A 12,696-nucleotide genomic window follows, 5' to 3' on the forward strand; every position below is an offset into this window, starting at 1 on the left:
TTTGGTTTTCTGCATGTTAATTCTTAGCCCCACCGTTCTGCCCTGCCTATCTAACTGATTGATCATGCTTTGCAGTTCTTGTCCTGAGTGGCTTAGCAAGGCAATGTCATCAGCGAATCGCAAATTACTCAGGTATTCTTCAATAACTCTTATCCCCAACTGTTCCCATTCCAGTCCCCGGAATACCTCCTGTAAGCAGGCAGTGAAGAGCATTGGCGAGATCGTGTCTCCCTCCCTGACAGCTTTCCGTATTGGAATTTTACTGCTGACTTTATATAGGAGAACTATAGTAGCTGTGCAATCGTTATAAATATCTTCCAGTATTTTTACACCCTGATTCCGCAATGCCTGCCTGACAGCTGAGGTTTCCACTGAGTCAAATGCTTTCTCGTAATCAATGAAGGCTATATATAGGGGTTGGTTATATTCTGCACATTTCTATATCACCTTATTGATAGTGTGACTGTGATCTATTGCCGAGTATCCTTTACGAAAGCCTGCCTGATCATTTGGTTGACTAAAGTTCAAGGTTGTCCTGACTCTATTAGCGATTACCTTAGTAAATACCTTGTAGGCAACGAACAATAAGCAGATTGGTCTGTAATTCTTCAAGTCATTGACGTCTCCTTTCTTATGAATTAAGATAATGTTAGCGTTCTTCCAAGCTTCTGGTACTCTCGAGGTCTCAAGGCATTGCGTATACAGGGTGGCTAGTTTTTGTAGCAGAATCTCTCCTCCGTCCTTCAACAAATCTGCTGTTACCTGATCCTCACCAGCTGCTTTCCCTCTTTGACTCGAAAAACATGGTGATTGGGAAACTGAGTCCTTCGTTCAACCGGGGGATAGCCATGTGGACTGCATGGGTTTCAATGGTCGCTCGCGAACTCTGTCGTGGATGTTGCCTCGCGTGCAGTGACTGCAATGTTTCCGTGGAGCATCAGTAGCTTGAAAAATGAGCTTTCCGTTGACTGTCCCATAAAAATTAGCTGGTATGCATCGACCATCAAATTGTGGAAGCTGCTACGCTGAGGTTTGCCGCAAATATTCAATAGATTACGATAATGTAGGGCATGGAAACAAGGACTAATGCCTGTTATGAGGACGCTGATATTCTGTAGCGGTGATATATCGGACAGAGGGTGCTCAATTGACGCCTCAAATCTCAGGTATGCGGCGACCTCCCTTTGGTCGCAGGATTGTGTGTGCGGCGACAGCTATATTATCTGCATTTTAACGATGCGAATGAACATCTCTAGGGGTTACTGCTGGAAATTCTCTCTGCTTGGGAAAAAGAGTTTGCAGGTTTTGTACAAGGAATTAGATCGTTCCTCTAAACCGAAAAAGACGTTCAGCGTGCGAGCATGGCCAAACCGGCGCTCTCACTTCGTGCTCTCTGAACGTAGTTCGCCTTGGAGGGCACGGGACATACGCAGTCAATTGAAAATCTACGGTTTCGACTAAACTGCATGCCTACCACGTGGGACCGAGTGGTTAGACGGTGCAATATTTCAGCTATGCCTAACTATAAAGTGGCGTAAACGAGGAATACAGGAAGGACGGTAATTCTTTCACGAGCAACCTAGCCTTCGGGCGATCGTGTGTCCCCCGAGGAATTTCCGTGCGCCTTTCAGAAAGGAGGCTACCTTGGTGCAGCAGCAATACAATGGATTATGCACTCGGCGGCGCTTTATTTGAACTAACGTGAGAACGCGATTAAATTAAGCACTGAATATCAAAGAGACGAAAGCAGCATACGAGACACGACGGTATATAAAGCTCTAGATTCAACCGAATAATTGAAGCGGAACTTGGAGAAGCATAGCTGCAAGGCCACAAGCACACAAAAACAACCTGTTGGCGAGCATGCTTATGCAAATCTGCTCTTTAGGTTGGGGGAATGAACATTATCGGGCTTTAATCAACATGGCGTCACTGTTAAAAAACCAGAAACTCTTCTAAAATGGCACACGCAGCAAACAAATCAATGTACCTTTGCAATACTCGCTAATGCGCTAACACAGCGCCAATGCTGAGACTGAATTCGGCGACGGCGTGAAGTTTCAGTGTTTTTATCTTACTCCACAAAGGAGTAAAGACACTTATTCGTTCATGGCGCACACTTTTTCGGTGTTTCTTTTTTTCAATATTTGTTTTCAATCTTTTCAGTATGTCTTCAGAGTGAGAGATCTCGTTCGCAGTGACTGAAGCCTCCTTATGGCCTCCTAAGTGAACGCTTATGTACAATAATGTCCAAAAATTCACGAAGTATGCATTCGCGCACAACAATTTATTGCCGCGCGGTAAGACAGCATGTGAATCAAATGCGTGGAAGGATGTAGAAGCACGCGTGATTTATGTGCAGGAAAGATACCATTTGAATAGATAGCGACGTAACTGAAAAATGCTTCATTTGGAAATCCGCAACCATATAGATTTTGTGCCATGACTGTACGATTTATCTTGTACAATTCTCCTCATTCGAGCCATATTCGCAATGGCTGGGCATCGGTGCCGTATTGCGTGCTTCAGGAGTACAACTGCAATCATAACTAAGGCCTAAAAGAACGTCAACAAATAGGGTAAGCATGCGGTGTTTTCACGCACAAACCGTTACAAGTGCCAGGCGTGACCACAGCTTTGAGCCAGGAAAGGGACGAAAAGGTGCAAGAAGCGAGAGTATTTGAAGGCTCGTTTGCTCGCTCATTTTACACCACAACTGAAAACACTAACGTTCAACCTGTACATGATTCGTTAAAAACGGCGCAGCCATTATATTCACCCAAATGGCCTCTTCCCACCTGAGCGCCACTCGGCTAAAATATAGAGAAACTGGTTTCCCAAATATAAACAGGTGCCTGCAAAGAGCACGAATTCATTAAGAACTGACATAAACGATGCCTCCACAACAGCCTCCCCAGATTTTCGCTGCAAGTAACGCGTACTGTCAAATATGTTACCTCATCTTGCTGTTCATTGCGATGCACCGCATCAAGTGAACAATAGTTACGACTCCACTACAAGTTTGAAAATTTCTTCGGGTAACTCAACTGATTATCAACGAGAACTAATGTGCTAACATGCGCACCTTAGTGTAACAAGCTGTAGAGTTTAGACGTCATCCTTCATGAAAAATTTGCTTCCCTAGCTGTTACAAAAAGCTCCAACCATGCTTTCAGAATTTTTTCGGGTGCCCCGACTAGTTAGATCAGAGCAATGAAGTGCCAGCATGCACAACATGGCTGAAGAAGCAGTAGCGTTTAGAATTTACCGTTCATGAAAAGTTCATTTCCATGCTCGACTAAACATTATTAAAATTAAAATAAGAGGATCGGCTGATTGATTTACATGAAGATATTGTCTCGAACCATCAAATTTGATTTGAAAGTCGTCATCTAAAATCAATCGATTTCATAGAGGGACGGTTTTAAATCTGTATTTAAGGCAATAATGCACTGTTCCTTGCAGGCGTGTGAGAAGAAACGCGGAAAAATATACACAAAACTGTAGTAAAATTATAAATGCTTAAGACATGGGCATTGTCCAAGACGCTTTATTTTGAGAGGATAATCGATAATGTAGTCATTAAGTTCCATTGAAGAGCCTCCCTGTGCCCGTTTCATCTGGAGGGCCGCCAGCCTCGGTCTACTAGATGCACGATATACGATGAGTTTAAATGAGTAATTTTATTTTTTCTGTCGTAGTGAGAATCCTATCAGTCATGAGGCACATTTTGAGGCTACCCCATACAGGCTTTATGTGTGTCCGGCTCAGCGTACTGTCTCGGTATTCACCTTTCAAATTATGGCATGCATTGAGATTACGAGAGTCAAAAACAAGCTATCACCTCGACGGATGCAGAATGTGAATAGTCGCCACTTGAGGAATGTCGCAGAGTTTGTCGCTGCCAACAAGGTCCCTCTGCGAGGCGAAGAACACCTCTTCGTCGCAGGCTACTGAAAATGCCACGTGTGCACCTCCGTGCGCTTTTTCGTAACACAGTGATGGCTGGTTGGAAACAACGGTCAATCTGCATCTTCCCAAGGCATCTTTAATTTCTTGCCAGTATCTTGAGAGCTCCCCATCTGCTTGAGCAAAAAAGATCTGAAGTTGCAAATTCTTGTGCAAACATGGCGCCATAATGCATTTATCCATGTAAGGCTTAAGTTCTGCGAAGTTCTTAATATGGCGTGACATCGTAGGTACGGAGCGAATGGCGGTGATACTCGTCTGAATGTAATTACCCAGACACATCATACCGATGACCCAGAATGCTGTGGCCACACTGCGGTACGCAGATGCGCTTCGGGAGTTGATCGGAGGACTTTTTCCGAGGAAGGTGCACACCAGAAAGAAGAGCAGTCCAGGCTGGAGGGCACGAGGGTTCATCCTGAGTACAAGGCGAGCACGAGAATCCAAGAACAGCACCACCATAGATCCCGAGGCCAGCACACAGAGCATGAACCATGCCAATGACTGCCAGGAGTCCATGAAGATTACTTCAGCGGTGGTTCGGCGGCTAGTAAAGAAACAGAAACTTGAAGGTGAATAGTACGCATACTGGAAGATGAATCCGTAACGCAAGACAGTGCTTGGAACCGGCCTGAAGATTATGTCTAAGGATTTATCGAAAACCGATCCAATGGCGCCAAATTCAGTAAACTCAAAAGTGTTGTTCAAGGATTTGTAAGCGTCTAAGAGCGCCGATGCTTCTGGCTTAGTCGTTTTGTTGTGGCGATTGAAAAGAGTCCTTTTCTGGGGAAAAACTAGTGTACGATATTTCTGTCCTTTCGGGAAAATTCTTCCGACTGACCGATCTTGGCTGAAAAGCTTGGGAACCGCAACTATCTCTCGGGAGGCGCATTTTCTAAACCGATCTGCAGGCGCATTGATGTCACCGGAGCTGACGCTAACCACTTGACAGAGCCTGGATGAGAAATGACGAAGGGTTTCTTCATGTCGAGACTCTGAGGAAATGAAGAAACGGTGCGTTGGGTGATCGGACAACTTTAGAATCTGTTGCTTGTATTTCTTGCTCATGTTCACGAAGTAGGGAACAAACACCAGTTTGTGCGGCGTAAGGAAAGGAAGCGGATTCCTGCTTAGCGTACCGCAGCTCTGTCGGTATTGAAAATAGCGGAAGCAGTTAAGTTTAGGGTCGCTTAAAGCCTGAAATTTTACTGCAGTTGGAAACTCTCTCGCTTGTACATAAAGCCTTGCTGTATCTAAAGGTGAATACAAAATTACTGATTCAGACCATAAAGCATTCGACGCCGCCATGACGCTTAGCATCTCTGGCTGAAGTTCACCCACGGTCAGTGAAAACACAGCAAACAGCTGCACGCCTAGCGCTGTTGGAAAAGCCTTCCTCAACGTGCTCTGCGTAGGCACCATCCTAAAGCGTCTTGCAGCACTAACACGAGGCGATACTTGTAAGCTTTCAGAGGAAGCGGTTCCTGGTGCTTAGCACCTCGGAGTCGGAAAAGATTAGTTTATACGGAACGCTCCAATATCACCAGGCGTGGAATACGAGGAAATACCCAAAGTGTTTCATTCTGTATTCAGTTATTGCTTATATATTGGTCGTGAAATTTCGAGCGCCTGTATGTGTTCGCAGTGGATTTGCCTCTAGATGGACCCTTTCGCGCTGAGGAGCGGTTAATTCTCGTTCCTACGACACACTTCAGCACTGGGAAACGAATCGACAAAGTGATTGGCCGGCGTAGTGTCTCTCTCTCTTCTTGACGTGGGGACACAAAATATAGGCACCCCTTGTTGGAGGCAATGCAGAGAACCGGCTGTTTCGTCAATATCTGCAGGCGCCTTGTGCGCACCGGTACAAAATGATGGGACTGTTTTCGACAGAATTGGCAAAAGCTAACGCTGCAGTATAAACAGAAAACACTCCGCGAATTGAGGCACCTCCGCTGGCTGGAATACCTTGGCACGCTTCTGGAATAGTCAATAGTCAAATGCTGTTTCCGACAGGGACAAAATTGCCTCTGCATTAGGTCGATATGGAAACTGTATATTCGAAATAGATTGCAAAATGCTTATGTTGTGTAAGTGCGCCACTGGTGTCGCTCCGAATCGATATTCTAGAAGTAGCTTAGCAGGACTGATATATATTACTCCCTGTTTTTTCATGTTTTCATGCAAAATCATGTTTTTCTGTCTAAAATGAGCCGATGTTTTTCATATGACTGGCCGGAGCGTAAGATCCTGGAGTGTAAGATCCGCTCCAGAGATTATAATGTTTTTGCCGTTCCACGATCCACTAATTAGTGAGCGTTGGAAAAGGCAAATATACTCTTCGTGAAAGCTGGAAGGAAACGGATAACATCGAAATGGATTAGGCTTAGGGCGCTTTGTACTGAGCTTCAACCCCATTACGTGTGTTTCTCATATATACATTGTTGACGCCCCGAGCCGCGTCAATGGTTTCGTGTTCACAGTTTATTTATGCTTAGTTTCAAGCAAGTTACAGTAATTGGGGATGAACTCGAGGCGACCAGAGTTGAGCGAAAGCGACGCAGTGCTTTTAAACTAAGGTGATGTGAAACACACCGGCGATATTCCTGGGTCACGTTTGGCGAAAAATGAACAGTTTTCTCTGTGTGTATAGAATGGGTGGTTGAGCACGTCTGGTGTCTCTGACCCACGCACACCGGAAGGAAAAGACCGGAGAAGGAGCAGAAAGACTCGCTACTGGAATTCCCATGCAGCTTCAGTGGATCCCCAGCTGGAATTAAAGACGCGTGTATGGTACCATCGTCAATGAGAAATGGATATACTCTAGAAGTTTTTTGTTTATTCTGTCGATATTTTTCTGTAAAATCCCCTGAAAGACATGACAATGCGCTCACTGCAGGTGCATTCTGAGGCATGGCGGAGCAGAAAGCTTTAGTTTTATGTGTTTTGTAGCACTTTATTATGAGCTTTGTCCATGTCTCAATATCAAAGAGGGGGCTGGACGCACCTGCTAGAAGCAGCCTTAACCAAAGCCGACCTTATATCTCGTTCAGGGCTTACTCTGCATTGCTTGCGTGGCGGCGCAACTCTGTCGACTCTGTCGCAGTGCGTTATTATCATTGAACGGACCTCCATTTCCTTTCTTCTGTTATTGACTAAGACGAATAATTTGATTTATTATTTCTAGACTTCAGTAATGCCTTCGTCCTTGCGCACCATGACCAACTCATTCTGATGATGATGTCCTCGGGCTGAATCATCATCAGAATGTGAAATTAGAGTCACTTGGGCTTCCTCCATTTCTCATCGCCTGGGTTTCTGCTTCCCTAACAGACCACACGCAGCTTGTTACCATTGCCTGTCAAAGCTAACAAACTATGCTAGTAAGGTCAGGAGTGCCGCAGGGAAGCGTTTTGGGGCCCGTTTTGTTTTTGATATATATGAGATTTGTGAACACATAAAATCTGTTTGTCCACAGATGATTGTGTTATTTTGAATGAAAATAACTCCTAAACTGATCAAATTACACTAAACTCAGCCTTAAATGCTATTGGCGACTAAACGAATAAATGGCGAATAAACTTAAACTTTGACGAATCAGATTTTCTTCGCGTATCGAGGAATAAACGTTCTCATCAGTTCACATACGCCATCTAACCGGTAATCTCACTGAAGTCAATGAATTAAAATATTTTGGAGTGACCATAACAAGTGTTCTCAAGAGGAACACAAATCTCAAGCTAAATAGCTAGCATATCCTTCTCTGATCCGTCCGAAGCCAGGATATGTTGGTATCATCTGGGTCCCCATCACTAAAAACAACACTGGCATACTAGGAAGAGTCCAACGCAGATCCGTTGGATTTATAGTGTCGCCGACCAACGTAGCGCGACTGGGCTTCAAGTCGGACGGCCACGCAGACCAGCAGCGGGCACCCGAGCGGAAGCGCGTATGTCTATTATTCTTCATACCTATCCGTTATTCGTCAGTATTTCCGCGAGCGTCTTTTTTTGCGTGTTTAATTTCTTAATGCAATGCACTAACCAGCCCAAAAACGTGTTTACTGCTTTACTGCATTACCTTAACAATTAATGCGCTGATTTCTGCAACTCATCTGACACATGGCCTATGAATATAACTTTTCTAAGAGCATCTGTAGGTCATTCTCGCGATCACCGTGGCCTTCCTTCTTCACATATTCATATAATACGTAAACTTACACAAACTGTACGAATGTACATATCTCGGTCTTCTGCAAACGCATGACATGTCGTGGTCAATACGCATGGACGTCATCTGCAATAAGTCCCTTTGAAAACTAGGATACTGACATTGCAACTTGCGCGCTGCTCCACAAGTAACTAAGATTTTAACATATAATATATATATATATATATATATATATATATATATATATGTGCGTGTGTGTGTGTGTGTGTGTGTGTGTGTGTGTGTTTGCTTAATTGCTTAGCGAAGGCCTCGGTTCTGGCAGGCTTGACGCCATAGGCAGCATAGCAGGGTTCTTACACAGATTCCACCTCTCCGTTCGATAACGTTCTACGTCACATCAGCGGTAACTCAGGACGTGCTACGTCCGCCGCTTAAGAACGTGGGTGGCGCTAGTGAACACTCAAGGTTAGGTTATTTGTAAACATATATACCCCCGAAAGCAGAAGGATTGACAGCCGTCGCCGTAGCTCAGCGGTAGAGCATATTGCGCTTAATTCGGAGGTCGTGGGTTCGGACCCCACCGGCGGCATGTGGTTGTTTTTCTTCTCCTTTTCTAATCAATTGGCTTTAAGCGATAACATGTTCAGTAATATTCTCAATCGAACAACAGGACAAAATAAATAAATAAACTACAAATCCCCTTTGTCCCTTGGTTTCTGTGGCTGTTGGTTTCTCTCACACAAATATATATATATATATATATATATATATATATATATATATATATATATATATATATATATATATATATATATATATATATATATATATATATAAAATGCCACGTATCATTGTACTGTCCGTTCGTTCGCGCTCAAGGCGGCAGGAAAGGGGTGTTATCACTTTTGTTTGTGACGCGAGAAGCGACCGGACTAAACTCGATTGATAACAGCCATGAAGAGCTGCATCTACGTTTTTCTAGATTACTGTAGATGATCTTGACCGATTATCTCGAAGTTTCCTTGCTGGCTTTAAATTGAGCGATGCCGCTAGCGGCGGGCATTCGTAGTTCGACGACTGACGAGCAGGTTTGTTGCTTACGCCGCCGCCGAGTGATTCAGTTCTTTTGCGGGCGCAAGTCAGCCCAAATAAAGAGCTTCGTTTCCAAGTCTTGTTGGTGTCTTCATTACCTCTGGACTGCCGTCACTACAACGTCACATCTGGTGGAGGTGCGAGGTAGCCTTCTATGTACCGGACACCGCCAGCAAGTCGCGATGCCAGCCCTTCGAGTCATTAACCGGAGGACTTGACTCCAGCCCACCACACAAGCCGACGTCTGCAAGTCGTCAAAGACGCATCCACCATGGAGAAAACTCTTGAAGCTAGAGCCCGCCAATGTGACCGTCAGCAGCGCTTTTTGTCAGCAAGCAGCCTGAACACCGCTAACAGCGATAACTTGCGGGAGGTTATACGTGAAGTTGTGCGAGAAGAGCACCGACGATTGCTGCCAACAGGAACGCAGCCGCATCTTACATCGCTCACGGACGTCATCCGGGATGAGGTTCAACAGTCCTTGGGTGCGACACCGACAACCGCGCAGCCTCTGCAGCCCACAGCCATGAATTACGCCGCAGCTGTGCACCGTCCTGCACCTCGACGACAGGACCCAAGCCCATATCGCCCACAGCCAGCTGCGTTGGACCGCCGCCCTCTCGCCCCAACCCGACCGTCCTACGAGCGTCGCACACAGCCGAGGAAATGCGGCGAGTGGAGAACTCCCGACCAGCGCCGCCCATTATGCTTCCACTGTGGCGAAGCCGGTCACGTCCTCCGGCACTGCCCATACAGAAGACTCGGCATCCGAGGGTTCTCTTACAACGCTCCACGACCCCGACCCGGCCAGCGACCAGCCGAAATCGAGGAGTTCTTGCTTCGGGAAGGATGCTCATCGCCGAGCCGCCTATCACGTTCCCCGTCACCATCTTCACCACGTTTTGTATCGCCTAGCCGAGGTTACGCCATGCGTGGACGCTCCCCCAGCCGACGAAGTTTAAAGTGACTAAAGCAGCCTCTGAAGGTGAGGTTGCTTATGAGCGCAAGAACAAAGATCCTCCATCGACGAAAACGCAAGACCATGCCTCAACTACGACGACAACACCGATGACGACGACGACGACGACGTGGCCAGACTCGAAACTTTTACCGCTGCCCAGTGAAGTAACGTCGGAGTACGCCCATCACAGCCTCCCTACTCGATGAAGCCGAGATCGGACACCGAAGACAACGTACAATACGAGAACGCGAACAAGTGACCTTGAAGTTACGGTCGACGGTCACGCGGTTACTGCCGTGGTCGACACGGGAGCTGACTACTCTGTCATGAGCGGCCCACTCGCAGACCGACTCGGGAAGGTAACAACAACTTGGGATGGCCCGCTGATTTGCACCGCAGGTGGCAACCTGATTACACCGTCAGGACGTTGCACCTCGAGTTACTGTAAATGAGAGAACCTATGCTACAACTTTTCTGATCCTCCAGCAATGCTCCTGCGACGTGATTTTGAGAATGGACTTCCTGAATGAACATCGGGCAATCATCGACCTTCGGTTTAAGTCGATCATGCTTTCCACGGACAGAGCCATACCTGTTGCTACGAGCGCGGCTCATCATGTCGCCTTAAACGTCCTCGACGAAGCATTGAGCGTGCCGCCCAGATCAAGTGTCCTCGCCTGCATACGTACTGGAGACATCGAAACTGCCGAAGGCGTCGTCGAGGGGAACACCCAGTTACTCCTGGATCGAGGACTGGGCGTCACAACGGGACTCGCCCAAATCCGAAATGGCCAAGCCCAAGTGTTGCTAACCAACTTCACCGAAGAGTACCGGCATCTAAACAAAGGTACGACGATTGCTTTTCTCGACGAGCTGGCAGACATCAAAGATATATTTGCCTTACCCGACCAACCACTAGAACCATCTGACCAAGGCCATCAACCCACGTTTGATATCAACCCAGCATTAACCTGGAGCAGACAAGACCAAATACGCAGTCTTCTTTAAAGGTACAGCGACTGCTTCTCATAAGCATCGAATGTGCGACGAACCGGACTTGCCAAGCTCCGCATTGTCAGAAACGAACACGCCCGACCAGTGCGACAGAGCCCCTACCGCATATCGCCGCTAGAACGCCAAGCTATCCGCAAGCAAGTTGAGGAAATGCTTCGTGACAACGTCATCCAGCCATCGAGGAGCCCCTGGGCAGCACCAGTCATCCTAGTGAAAAAGAAAGACGGCACCCTTCACTTTTGCGTTGATTACCGCCGCCTGAACAGCGTTACGAAGAAGGATGTCTACCCCCTCCCCCGCATTGACGACACACTGGATCGGCTATGCAACGCTAAGTACTTCTCATCGATGGACCTGAAGAGCGGCTACTGGCAAATTGAAGTCGACGAAAGAGATCGCGAGAAGACTGCGTTCATCACGCCAGACGGACTCTTCGAATTCAAGGTGATGCCATTCGGCCTCTGCTCTGCCCCAGCGACGTTCCAGCGAGTAATGGATACGGTGCTCGCAGGCTTGAAGTGTCAAATTTGCCTAGTCTACTTAGATGACGTTGTTGTCTTCTCCTCAAGCTTCGAAGACCACCTCAGAAGGCTTCGGATAGTGCTGGAAACAAGTCTTCAGGCCTAATACTGAAACCAGAGAAGTGCCACATCGCTTACGAGGAGCTGCTGTTCCTTGGTCACGTCGTAAGTAATGATGGAGTTCGCCCAGACCGTCAGAAGAGAGCTGCGATCGCAGAGTTTTCACACACTAATGACAAGAAAGCTATACGCAGATTCCTTGGATTGTGCGCTTGTTACCTGCGATTCGGCAAGAACTTTTCGCGCATCGCTGACCCTTTGACCAAACTTACCAAGGCTGACATGCCTTTTAAATGGGAAACGCCGCAAGAAGAAGCTTTCAAAGAGCTGAAGCGCCGCTTACAGTCCCCTCCTCTGCTCGGACACTTTGATGAAAACGCCGAAACCGAAATTCATACAGATGCAAGCAGTAATTGTCGTGCCCAAAAATCTCAGGCAAGAAATTATGCAGGCATGTCATGATGAGCCGACTGCAGGGCATCTCGGCAGTGCTCGCACGTTGCACCGCATCCAGGAGAAGTAATACTGGCAGCGGCTAGCTGCTGACGTTTCCCATTACGTGAAAACGTGCCGTGGGTGTCAGCGACGGAAAACGCCTCCGATTATACCAGCCGGACTCCTGAACCCCATACCACCTCCAACTAAGCCCTTCCAGCATATAGGGATTTACCTCCTCGGTTTCTTTCCTACTTGATCATCAGGTAACAAGTGGATCATCGTGGACTACATGACCAGCTACGCCGAAGCAAAATCATTGCCTAATGGTACCGCAACAGAAGTCGCAAAATTTCTCATCGAACGAATTCTCCTGCGACACGGCGCCCACGAAGTGTTCATCACAGACAGAGGAACGGCGTTCACAGCGGAGCTGACACAAGCCATCTTACACTACAGTCTGACAAGCCATCG

This window comes from Amblyomma mixtum, chromosome 8, assembly GCF_055824585.1.
Source record: "Amblyomma mixtum isolate Tamu chromosome 8, ASM5582458v1, whole genome shotgun sequence".
Classification (NCBI taxonomy): domain Eukaryota; kingdom Metazoa; phylum Arthropoda; class Arachnida; order Ixodida; family Ixodidae; genus Amblyomma; species Amblyomma mixtum.